The following is a 13,855-nucleotide window of genomic DNA, read 5'->3' as shown; positions in this document are numbered from 1 at the left end:
TATGAATGCCCTCAGTGATTTTTAAATATTTTATTCATCTTTTGTAGTTCTCTTCAGCTGCAGTTGGGTCTCATGCCAGCTATGGCCTGCTAAAGGAGGTGTTGGTGATCAACATCAGCATTTGTATTTATGTTCTATGTGCAACTCTGTATATATTTGATGTATATAAATTATATACTGCATGCTATTGTACAAAGTACAGATTATTTATGAAAATATATTGTATAAATGCAGTTATTTAAAATTGTATTAGGAATCATCAAACTTTACAGATAAATATGGGTTAAGGTAAATTTACAACTTTTTTTTTTTTTGAGGCACAAATAGTCTTTATTGGGCTCACACAAGGAGTCCGTTGGTTTTGAGGACCTCTGTGAACTTGCAGATTTTCTTCTCCACGTTCTTTTCTGCCTGTTTCCGTAGCCTCAAGGGCTGCTTCTTCTTCCGATAGTGCATCTTGGCCTTTTCCTTCCGTTTCTCCTCCAGAGTGGCTGTTACTGCTTGGTACTTCCACCCGACCTCATGAGCCAAACGCCACAGGTAAGCAAACTTCCTGGTAGGCTTCAGCCGCACAACCTTGAAGGCTCAGGGACCACCATCTGCTTTTTCTTGTCATAGGGTGGAGGGATCCCATCCAACACCTTGAGGCGTTCCAGGGCAGCCTGGCCTCGCTTGGTCTTGTGGGGCAGCATGCCTGGCACAGTGCGCCAAAAAATGCGGCTGGGGCTCGGAAATGGTAGGGGCCTCCGGAGGGGTTGGTGTTCATCCGCTTTAGGAGAAAGGTCAGATACTTCAACTTGTTTCTGTAGAAATTTCCGGAAATGTTGATGCCCTCACAGCGAACAACGACCACCTTTCGGCCTAGAGAGAATGAAGGTCGTAGACAGTCAGGAAAGTTACACCTAACACCCAGCAAAGCCAGCCCAAATGGAAAGCCAATCTGCTCCAAAGATCCATTGAGCCAGGAGTCCAGAACTTTTGAAAGCCACAATACTAGGCTGTTTCAAACACTGTGTTTATTTTAACAAAATAATTATGTTAAATTTTGAACCATATTGATAATGATTTTCTACATTAATAAAATGAGCTTCTAGAAAGTGACTTGGATTTTTAATCTATCAGATAAAAATTCAGCAGCAATTGTATTCATCGTTCTCTCTGATGCTCCGTTTCAAATCGTAATCATAGCTGTAGAATATTAAATCACTTTAGTATTTGTGAAAGTCTTATAATAATGAAGCAAGCCCAGTAACAATTGTTAGTTTATTTTATTTTTTAATATTTATTTATTCATTATATATACAATATTCTGTCTGTGTGTATGTCTGCAGGCCAGAAGAGGGCACCAGACCTCATTACAGATGGTTGTGAGCCACCATGTGGTTGCTGGGAATTGAACTCAGGACCTGTGGAAGAGCAGGCAATGCTCTTAACCTCTGAGCCATCTCTCCAGCCCTGTTAGTTTATTTTTAATGTATCATAAAAGAGTGTAAGTAAGTGAGGAGCCTTACTCATCAGTGTCATTAGATTGCCGTGTGTGTGTGTGTGTGTGTGTGTGTGTGTGTGTGTGCGCGCCAAGAGTCCCACTGTCACTTACATGAAGGAGCTGCAGCTGATCTATCAGCTTCTTTGGGTATATGGTCAGAAAGCAATTTTTTGAAATAAATGATGGAGCCTTTTAATTAGTATAGAAATTGTTGGTTTTGTTCAGCCAGGATTATACCTAATGAACCTCAGGTGTATTATAACTTTCCCAAACATGTGTTTCTACTAATAAAGTCTTGAAATTTTTAAATAGTAAATGAAAACCCATATTTAATTTTCATTATTTAATAAATTTCCACTGTTTTCAAAAATCAGAATACAATTAATAATTATAAATGCACTGAGATTTACATTATTCATCCCAGGATGAAATTAGAGTCCACATCGATCTATTCCATACATGTTTTACATGAGAATACACTGACAAAATTTCTTGCAAAACTTTTACCTTTTTCTAACATTTAGTTTTCCTGACCTCACAGTGACTCCACCGACTATAAACCTAGTGCCACTTTTTTTTCTTACAAATGTTAACACAAGCTTCAGATGTCTTTATGTATTTATATCTTTATTTATATATTTATATATTCTCCCAGAAAAATTGATTTTACTACTGAGGAATGTTTTAAACCATAAGATCCTCCAAGAGTAGAAACCAATCTCTTCAACTTGTTTTGCTGCAAGTATTTGAATGAAGCATCTCTTAAATCATGGAAATAATTGATAAGCATTAATTAGAAGTAAAGAAGACTAAGTATAAAATAGTGTAATTCCAAGGGGAACACAACACAATATATGAATTCTTCATAATTCAGAGGCAAAATATAACTATTTGTGAAATACTTCAAAGCATTTGTAGAATGTGAAAGCAAGAAAAAATTCTTTAGACTGTGACAATAGCAATGTAATGTACTATTAATCAGAAACAGACAAAATAACAAATTTGTTATTATTTAGAACTTTAATAAAATTTTATATGGTATTAAAATGTTGCTAATTATATAATGGATATTAATCAATGTATTGAAATCAATATGAGAACTTTTAGGGAAATATATTAGAAGATGGCATTTGGATTATTGGTTTAGAATAGATCAGAAAATGCTTTCCCAAGTTTGCTTGTTCCCACTTAGTTTATTCAGGGATAATACAACTTGGAAAAGCCACCGAAAAGAGTGTCATGCCTTCAGCTGAGTAAAAACGAATGTTACAGAAGTAGGCAAAATATTTCATGCAATAGAAGAAAGCATCACAGGAAACCACAACTTTTCAAAATAGAGATCAACAGATCATGGTGTGCTCACCCCCAACGGGTATATCTACAACACAACTCTTGCACTAATGTTTGAAGAACATCACTCAGGTAAGGGGCCAAAGTATGTAAAGGCCAAAGGACCAAGAAGGCCACTGAGAGATTCTGTCTTATGGGGATGACAGAAAAGCCCCACCCGCAATACCTTAACTGTTTAGCTGATTTTGACAAAATCAGAAAATGTCAACACCAGTAACCATGTTAATAATGAAGGAAGGAATATCACGGAGTCCTGTCCTCGAAAAGGAACTGCAAGCAATTGATGACTAATGGGTGAGGCTTAGCCTGTCTCAGAAGTGAATTCCGTAAATGCTTACAAACTATCTAGTAGACATCCTTGAAATCATGTTTGCAGAGACAACAGTAGATCCGAGTGCCTACAGCTGCTCTGAGCACGAGACCTTCAGGAGTTCCTGATGGCAGGAGAGTGGTTTCTGGTGAGTTCGGCTGGGGCGTGGCTATCTCTATATAATCTGCCCCTGAACACAATAAAGGGGGCATTCTTGGGGAATTCAAGGATGACCCGTGTCTCTGTCTCTCTGTGTGTGTCTCTGTATTTTAACCTCCAGCCCCTTGCCTGAATCTCGGTAACTGGGTAAAAGCACATCGAATTCAGACACGGGGCGCAGTGAGCGGCAAGTAAATGTGTGCAACATTCTACACCCCATCTCTTTCTCTCTCTCTCTCTCTCTCTCTCTCTCTCTCTCTCTCTCTCTCTCTCTCTCTCTCTCTCTCTCTCTCTCTCTCTCTCTCTCTCTCTCTCTCTCTCTCTCCCTGTCCTCCTCCCCCTCTCCCCCTCTGTGTGTGTGTGTGTGTGTGTGTGTGTGTAAGGGAAAGAAGCCATATTTGAAAGAGAAGAAAGGAAGGACTTGAGTGAGAGGGAGGGAATGTGCTGCGGGTAGAAAACAGTGTATTTTTTGTAATTAAAATTAAAAACAGAAAGAACTGTAGTACCCTGGAATAAAGAGAATGTCCATCTATTGGTGTGACTATTTGCCTTTTTACTTGAAAAATGGAAAACCACAAGGCAGTATGTATCCTCAGTGTATGAAGCAAAATCAATAGGGATAAAGAAGAGTCCTGAAGGTAAAGAACAATTACTCAAAATTTTATTTTACTAGTTTTGTTATTAGGAAAATTTAATTCAAATTTTATTCATCTCTTATTTATTTAATTTATCAGTTTTGGAAACTGCCCTCAAATCACATAAAAACTAAGGAAGCAATTTTTAAAACTGTGCAATCATTAAAAAAAAGTACTCAATTTCTACCATTACCCAGATATGCACTTGTAGACATTTTCTTAATACTTATTCTTGGAATGGGCCATCGTGAAAAAAGAGTGAAGAATAGACCTTTATTTTGAAAGTCTGAGCTGGCACTCTTAGGCAGACCAGTCTTTCTCTTCCCTTGCATGAAAAAAAAAAAAGAAAAAAAAAAAACAGAATGCTAATCTTGCAGAAATGGCAAGACAATAATATACTGTGTCTAGGCAAAGTCACATTGAAAACTTAACTAATACTCACTAGTGACATCTTCTGAAATACACGAGACATCTAAGTCCCCCCATGCTGGCACAGAACAGATGGCAGTGGTTTCCATTTCACCCAACAGGAAATCTCCTATCTCTTGTTATTGAATTTAGAACAGAATCCTTACTATTTGTTCCTCCGTGGAAAGTAAAAACAAACAAAAACCAAAACTATCTGGAAGCCATAGTTTCATGATGGGATATTTCTCATGCCCTGCTTTTGCTATACTGATTGTGCCATGCCGTGTGGGGAAAGCCTCTCTGAAAAGACCAGTGAATCCAGGTTATAGAACGACAACTCTAGTTCTGGTAGACATTGGCAAAGTGTTGCGTGGAGCTTCCCATGTACAGAAACAGCTCTCTACCTGCCTTCCTTTCCACTTCAATATTGCTTCCTTAAAATTGTGAGGCAGGAGGACTGAGAAACCAAGGACGACGGCGATGAGCATGAACTCTACAGCATGGACGGGCTCACTGTGAGCCTTGTCAGTTTGGTTGCTCACCTTCCTGGACTTAGGGGGAGCTGGGAGGACCTTGGACTTAACATAGTGAAGGGAACACTGATGGCTCTTTGTCTTTGGACAGGGGTGGAGTGGAGGTATGGGTGGAAGGGAGGGGAGGGAGGGAAGGGGGAGGAGGAGGGGAGGAGATGGAAATCTTTAATAAAAAAAATGAGGAAGAAAAAAAATTGTAAGGCAGGATTTTTGAAGGAGGCAATGTTGCTTTTATATGATCTATTATATCTCTAAGTACTGAAATGGGGACATTTTTCAAGTGAAAAACTCATAATCGGTAGCAAGTATTTTAAAAGGACAATTGTTAAGCCCTTTTTAATAGCTAAAATTATAGGTTAATTATCCAAATCTCCAGATAGTATTCATTGCCTGCAGGTATGTTTCATTTCCTTGGGAAGTGGTTTAAATTGTATAACAAAAAGAAGACAAGCAATTAGATGTCCTAGAGGAATTTTATCACTTAATCTTTCCATCAGAATAGATTCAAAAGAAAAAAATAATTGAGAGGATACAAGGAATTATATTTCATACAATTAAGCACCATAGTCGCAAAAATTGGTATACAGGATTAAAATATTAAATGTTTATGAATTGTGGAAAAGATGAACATTTTCTCTAGTCCTTGAATGCTTTCAGATCTCTGTATCCTTGTCAATAAAACTAACATATTTTGTTTGTATTTTATTAATTACTTCTTGAAGTAATTTTTTGTAAGAAATTGAAGTGTTTTCACAAATAAATAAAACGAAAGAGACCAAATGCTATGATAGGGTGTAGGCATATATAATATTACCACACCTCCCTCTTATTGTATGAAATGTGAGACATTGATTAGCCTCCTTAAATCTGTCATTATAACCAAAAGCTACATGCTTGTGAATCCTTAAGTACTGCTTGTGCTGTTCATATGTACTTGATGTTATTGTTACTGGTGATGAATATTCATGCCTCGCCCCTGAAACAATGTGCCCAGCAATAACATAACAGTGAGTATCAGAAAGAACACTTTATAATGTTTTACTATCAAGGTACTTTACAAAACACCAGAGATGTGTGATTGAATCTCCTCCAAAACACTGCTACCCTCTAAAATTCAGTGACAATATTAGAACAGCAGGCCAACAGAGTCCAAACAAGTCTGATTGACTGTTAATACTAAAACATTGTCATAAAAGGACAACAGCAGCCTTCTGACAGAAGTGCAGGATAAACACGTTATGCCTTTGTTCTGAAGGCACATCTCCTCAGAATTATTCCCACTGTGGAACTAACACTGGATAACTCCAGAATTGTGAAGCAGGTTCTTTGTAAGCATGTATATTCATAAAGAAATGTGAGGACTGTCAGACACTTTCACCTTCACATTTGAGCATTGTGATTCACTCTAGATAAAATGTTCATGAAATTCTTCATGATTTTAATGAGAAATCATGAAGCAAAACTAAAATGCAAAATGACATTCTCTTACAGATCTATACAAAAGAAACACATCATCTTCACCAGAACATACTGCTAATATATTCTTGGTTTCCTTCAGTTAATTATTTCATACAAACAGTACTGCAAAGCATTGCACAGCACATATCAACATAAATGAATTAGCTACCATCGCATTCTTTCCTAAATCTAATATTAATATGATTAAGATTTTCTGCACATAGAACAGCTACTTTTTGTCCTAATACATCTCTTGCATTTTCATTAATAGACAAAGCAAAATTTGCATTTGAACAATTTCTATTAATTAATACCTACATTTAATTTCAAAGGCATAATAATGTCTGAGAATTTATTTTTATTAATTATGTGCATATTCAGTTAAGCTATGGGAAAAATGAGGTAATATTTTATACCCTATATGAGGAGCAAAGAAGTGTTAGGGAGATATAATACTTTTCAAGAACTTAGCAGTATATCAGCAGCTAAAAAGAATTTGTTTAGGAAGCATGTATGTGACAATAATAAAATATATATGTCCTCATATCAATGTATTCACAAGTATTTACAGCATAAAAAACAATTTGCTATGGTAAGTTAGTGAAAAAACTCAAAATATCCTATACAGTATTGGGGAACATTGAAATAATTATAATACAAAACAGATACTTGTGCTAAGTTAGCACATACATAATAAATCACAGAAACACACATACATCACAAACAATCATGCAGAAGCAGATGATTTGAAATGAAATCCTGAAGATCTCTCCATGATCAAGAAAGAACAGAATATCTCATTTCATGTGTCATTTTGTTTACAAAAAAATATTTGAAGACACACTTTTATAATTTGTCTCCTAATGCTTGCAAAACTCTGCAAATTTATGACATAAGTGCCTTTCTCCACTATGCTTTCTCTTTATAAGTGAAACGATTTTGTGGCCAAAGAGTATCCTAGGGTCAAGGAATGCCATAAAAATCACACCCTACAACAGACAGCACACAGGGGATTTATTGGAGAAGGGGAAAAATGGAAAAGGCTGCTTCTAAGCAGGGATAGAAACTAGAGAGAGCAGGCACCCATGGCACAGACTTTATCTGGCTATGGAGCATGTGCATAGGAAAATACACGGAGGTGGAAATGTGAGGCATCAGTAGTTAGGGGGCCTTGGTGTTGAAATATGAAGGCAGTAAAGAATCTCGTTCTGGATTGTGAGTAATTCTTCATTGGCTGACCATAAGACAATTATGCTCCCAGATAAGACCAAAATAATCAACAGAATTTTTATTTTTTGCCAGAGAGTTAATAGACAGTAATAGTAATGATGACAGAGCAGGCGTGAAGGACTCATTCAAATCTCAGTTTAATTATTTGGCAATGCACAGAACGTAGCATATAGATAACAAAATAAGGATGGGCAGTTTTCTACCACTTTTTCCCTCTCAAGGCAAACTATATAAAACTAAATAACTATTTTACAAACATCTTAAAGTCTCAAAGTTGTACTTGTACTTTATTACACCTTGTATAATGGGTGTAATAAACTGTTTTGTAAAATGAATTGAGAATTAACCCAGGAAACTGCAGATCACAGTTTATGAATATTGTACTAACTGTAAGATAAAAATAATTTGTATATTATTTGAATGGAAGAATCTCACTAACTCAAAAACAAAACGTTATGCATAATTCAATGCATATTTAAGTCTACTGTTTTTTTAAACAAATGCATTCTATTTTCTATATTAAGGATGTGCCTAATTTCCACAATAAGTTAAGATTTATGTAAATTTCACAGCGACATGAAAATTAACTAGTGATATGTTATGGTGTTCTCATGTGTGATGAGATTGAGCTTCATACAGCAAAAAGAATATTGTAAGATGAAGAAAGGAAAGGAAAGGAAATTTGCTTTGATCAATGTGAGTGGACCACTAATAGTGATTTCCTTTGTCTCCAAATTGAACTAATGCAAAGCTGACTTTCCCATTCGTCTTGAGCACAAGGATCTATATCCCGAAATGTATTGCTTTTATTTAAGGAAGGAAAAAATCCTACTTGTTTTTCAAGTACAAAAACAAGTCAATTTTCCAGTAACAGAAACCAGAAACTGTCTTTTTAGTTTTGCAAAACTTCATGCTAATTTTCAACTTAACATCTAGTAAGGTGGTATTAATGTAAAACTTTCCAAGTCTGCATCACTTCTCCCTGTGAAGTAGTGCCTGACTCTTTTTCCCTTTAGAAGCATATATATATATATTCCATTTTGTATTAGCATAGCCTTTAAACTTCACAATTAGAGAGAGCACAAGGTTGGTTTTATGCTGACTTGAGATTTACTGGCGTCTTATGGGAAAGTTTTCTCATGCAGCTTTCTCTGCCATTTTCTAACCTTTGAGAATATGTGATTTCCAAGTACCAATTACAACTTTGCAATTTAGGAGAAGTCGATTAGTAATAAAACATGCATTACATCATAATATATATTTTGAACTGTTCAGTCTTGTATTTTCATTATAATGCTATCTTGCAGACTATTTTACATTCTTTCATCTTTAATTAGCATGTACCTTCTGCATTTCTAAAGCTGCCTATGTAAATTTCAAGTATCTTCATTTCCAACATAAAGGTAGTTTTTTGAAAATTATGGTCCCTGAGTATTATTTATTTTTAATTTCAACAAATAAGTAAGTGAACATAATTTATAAGTTTAAGAAATAAATACATAAAGGAATACTAATTTTAAACAGATGAAATGTTTTATCACTTTTTTTCTTCATTTCTCAAGTTCTTGAAAGCTTCTTGCATGTGTGTAAGGTACTCTATGCCTCACTCCATGCTGGAAGTTATAGATTTCGTTACAGTAGAGCAGAATTAACATAGACAACAACAATTAGACAACGGACAGAGAGTGAAAGACTTTGGGAAACTCTGTTTTTATTTAATCCCTCCTCCAGGGCATCTATGCAGAAGAGGAGGCTAAAAGATTCTTGGAGCCAGAGGTGATAGATGACCCCATGTTAGGAATGTCATGCAGGCACAATAGAACTAGTATGGCTTTTAACCACATCAACTCATTAACACTGTGACTACATGCAGAAGAAAGACCTGAACACTTTCAAGCTAGACAGGGTTCCAGAACTTCCAGGAGGAAGTGAATACAGGCTCTCACACCTAGGGAATTAGTTTTTTGCACTCGATACCTTCTCTCACAGGGAGAATCATTTTCTACAAATGGACAGTCACCAGTTACATCAAGCACACTTCAGAATAAGAGTAGCTGGCCAACCCAAAATATAACTCCATGTTTTTGTTTGTGTTCCTGATTTTTTGTTCATTTCTTTTTTTGATTTTTTGTCTCCTTATATTTCTTGGTTTAGATTTTTGTTTTCATCAGGTTTTCGAAAGGGAGATAAGAGAAAAGGGGAGAGGGAGGGAAAATAACATTGGAGAATAGAGAATTGGACAGGTTCTGGGGGAGAGAAATATAATCAAAATAAATAAAAATGAATTTATAAAAGGGTAAGAAAAAAATTAAAACATTAGTCATTTTAACCCCATTATCCTCTCTTTTGCCCTTTCCATTCTGCTTCAACCTCTCCTTTTCCAAAAGAATCTTCCTCCTTAACGTCTTTAGTCTGTGTGACTCAGTGAGCTTAATTGGAGCCTCACAAAAACCTTGACCAGAGGTCCTTGGCTTCATCAGTGACTTAAAGAATATGACTGAGTGGGATGGAAAGAAAGTAAGTATTATAAGATGGAACCATGTGCAGTGTGAAGAAGTGTTCTAGGCAACCTGTAACCATTGAATTTGCTGCAACTGTAGCTGTCTTTTCATATTTAAATTATTCTAACCTTTCTCTTTTATTTTTATTTATTTTATCATTAGCTATATGATAAGAACATTAATTTTGCAAGTAATTAGTTGATTGTTTTCTTGATGTTTGATTGCTTTTCACATAAGTAGGAAGGATCTTGTATATGCTACACAATTTTTGTACTATAAATCTTTAGCCTGAGAACTATAATAGTCCTCATTGACAAAGTCAGTGTATCCTTAATCACACAGTGCTATATATTAAGTATTTTAGTACAAATGAATCTACTATTAGTGAACAAAGAGGCGAGGTATTTTAGGAAACCATGACTAGTTACAAGTGGATAATTTGCTTTATAATAGTTTTAGTGTTATTCAGTGTGCTTGTTTACTTGTGCATTTGTTTTGGTTTGTTTTTTAGTTTTGTGTTGTTTGAAACAGAAAAGATTTTACTTAATTTCCCCCTTATATTAAAAACAGATTCTTTTCTCATACAATTATCCCAAATACAATGTCCTCTCCCTCCACTCTTCCCAGTTGCTCTCCACATCCCTCCCATCCAGATCCATTTTCTATCTCTCCTTAGAAAAGAATATGGTTCTAATATATAACAACCAAACATAACAAAATAAAACATAATACAATAAAACAGGAACCATCACATCAAAGTTGGACAAGGCAAATCAACGTAAGTAAAAGAGCCCCAAGAAAAGGTACATGATACTTAATAGTTTAGAGATGATAATCTTTTATTTTACTATGTCAAAAATTTTATTTATATATATATATATATATAAAATCATGAAAATCATGAATTATGAACAATTTAGGATAAAAGCAATAATAAAAGTGGTAATTATATAATAATATGGGAAATATTACATTAATTTTATTCTGAGGGCAAGAGAACTCACCTTATACACTTTGTAGGCTCTACTTTTCCTTTGTTTATAAAGATCCTTTAATTTCCAGGAGGATCTATAAGTGTTTTTCTTTGGGTTCTCCTTGTTATTTGGCTTGTCTGGGCTTGCAAACTATAGGCTTAATGACCTTGGTTTATGGCTAGAGTCCACAAATGAGTGAGTACATACCATATTCATCTTTTTGGGTCTGGGTTATCTCATTCAGGATAGTGTTTTCTATGTACATCCATTTGCATGCAAAATTCAAGATGTCAATGTTTTTTACCGCTGAGTAGTACTCTAATATGTATATATTCCACACTTTTTTTTTTAATCCATTCTTCCATTGAGGGGCATCTAGCTTGTTTCCAGCTTCTGGCTATTACAAATAATGCTGCTATGAACATAGTTCAGGAAATGCTTTTGTAGTATGATTGAGCATCTCTTGGATATATTCCCAAGAGTGGTATTGCTGGATCGTGAGGTAGGTTGATCTCGAATCTCCTGAGAAACCACCACCCTGATTTCCAAAGTGGTTGCACAAGTTTACATTCCCACCAGCAATGGATGAGTGTTCCCCTTATTCCACATCCTCTCCAGCAAAGGCTACCATTGGTGTTTTTGATTTTAGCCATTCTGACAGGTGTAAGATGGTATCTCAAAGTTGTTTTCATTTGCATTTCCCTGATCGCTAAGGAAGTTGAAGGGCAAAAGTTGTGAGCATGGGGATGGGGGCAAAGGTTGGAGTGAGGTTGGGGGAAACGGGAGAAGGGGAGAGGGAAGGGAAAAGGGAAGGACTGGCAACAGCTTGGGGGAGTGGGAGGGTTGAGATGAAGGAAGGGCAGATATAGGAGCAGGGAAGAAGATACCTACATTAAGGGATTCATTTTAGGGTTGGCAAGAGACTTGGCTCTAGAGGGGATCCCAGGTGTCCACAGGGATGTCCCTAGCTAGGTCCTTGAACAGCAGAGGAGAGGATACCAGAATGGTCCTTGCCTCACTATCATGCTGATGATTATCTCGAATAATACCTTAGAATCTTCATCTAGCGACAGATGGAGATAGAGACAGAGACCCTCTTCAGAGGAACAAACTGAGCTCCCAAGGTCCAGTTGAAAGGCAGAAGGAGGGAGAAGACGAGCAAAGAAGCCAGGTCTACCAGGGGTTGGTCCACCAACTGAGGCAGTGTGCCTGTTCTAATGGGAGCTCACCAAATCCAGCTGGACTGGGTCTGAATGAGCATGTGATCAAACCGAACTCTCTGATTGTGGCTGACAATGGGGGCTGACTGAGACGCCATTGATAAAGGCCCTGGGGCTTGATTTTACGGCATGTTCTGGCTTTTTTGAACCCTAGTCTATATGGATGCACAGCTCCCTAGGCCTGGATGTAGTGGGGAGGGCCTTGGACTTCCCACAGGGCAGGGTTCCCTGCCCTCTCTCAAGCAGGGTGGGAGAGGTAGGAGAGGGTGCTGGAGAGCAGGAGGGGATAGGGAGTAGGGAAGGATGTGTAAATAATTGAATGGAAAAATAAAAAATAAAATAAAATAAAGATGTTTTAATTGACACAGACTCAATTGTAATCAATATGTAAGATAGCCTGAATTTGTTTCAATTAGATTTTATTTATGGGCAATTAAATGTGAACTCCATGTAAATTTCATTTGTCATAGAGTATATTTCTTCATTTTAATTTGTTTTCAATTATTATTATTTTTTTTAATCAGGATGATGAGCTTTGCTTGGAAAAGCACCTGCTCGGGGCCTGAAAACCGGAGACACAAGGATTTTTAAGGTGGGAGAAGAGAACTCACTCCTGTAAATCATCACCTCCACAATCACACGGTGGCACACATACACACTTATCCATGTGCACACACACACACACACACACATAATAAAAATTAATCAAAGATGAAAATAGTCAGACTTATTAACTGGGTTTTATCAAAAAGTCTCCATGACTTTCCTGCTCTCACTATAGACAGGTGTAGCAATTTTAGTCGTTCACAACACTGGAATTGCATTCTCTCAGTGTTCTGGAAAGTGCCAATGTGAAAACTACTTCACTGGGCAGAGATGAAGGTGTTGGCAAAGCTTTGATGCCTACAAAAGCACATGGAAAGATTGCATTCTTGTCCCTACTACCTTCCAGTAGCTTCTGGCATTTGCTGTCATCTCTACATTTTCTTCTTCATAATTGGTCCCTAGTGCAATGTTGTCCTTCCTTCTTCCAGGAAGCTCTATCTTCTATCATGAGTCTCTTTGACGTGACTATCCTGGTATGTTATTCAAAAGAAAAACCATGAAAGTTTTCTTCCATATTGATAAATAGGAAGAATTTTTCCAAGAAAAAAGAGATAAGTAGTATAAGAACACGAGATAATTTTAATTATAGCTTTAGAGTTAAAAAAACATATAGTAACAAATTATAAAAATGCATTTTGGATATGAGAAAACTTTAGTTCTTTGGGGAGTGAAGTAAATGGAAGACTGTTGAGTTGTGAGCCTGAAGAAGCGAGCATAACAGAGGAATAACTAGAAGTCAAGCTATGATTGCTTTCTAATTGCAAGTACTCCAGGATGTGAATAGCTATATGACTACTTTCGTTTGTGTGTTCTTTGAATTTATCAATATGAAAACAGTAAAGATAGTTATTGCAAATTAACCTGGGTATATTTAATGTTTCTTTTTAAGGGATGAGATAATAAAAAATGAATACTAAATTATATTATTCTTGATTACTGTATGTTATAAATACTTGAAAGAAAACAATATAAAATTAATTTATAT

The 13,855-nt window shown here is 36.3% G+C and overlaps 1 pseudogene; it reads right to left on the bottom strand.

Annotated features, from left to right (window-relative positions):
- Positions 1–302: 302 nt before the first annotated feature.
- On the bottom strand, positions 303–781 carry LOC119800498 (annotated as a pseudogene).
- Between the last annotated feature and the right edge of the window lie 13,074 nt (positions 782–13,855).

Source organism: Arvicola amphibius, chromosome 13 (assembly GCF_903992535.2).
Source record: "Arvicola amphibius chromosome 13, mArvAmp1.2, whole genome shotgun sequence".
NCBI classification, from domain to species: Eukaryota; Metazoa; Chordata; class Mammalia; order Rodentia; family Cricetidae; genus Arvicola; species Arvicola amphibius.
This window is presented reverse-complemented; position numbering and strand designations above follow the sequence as displayed.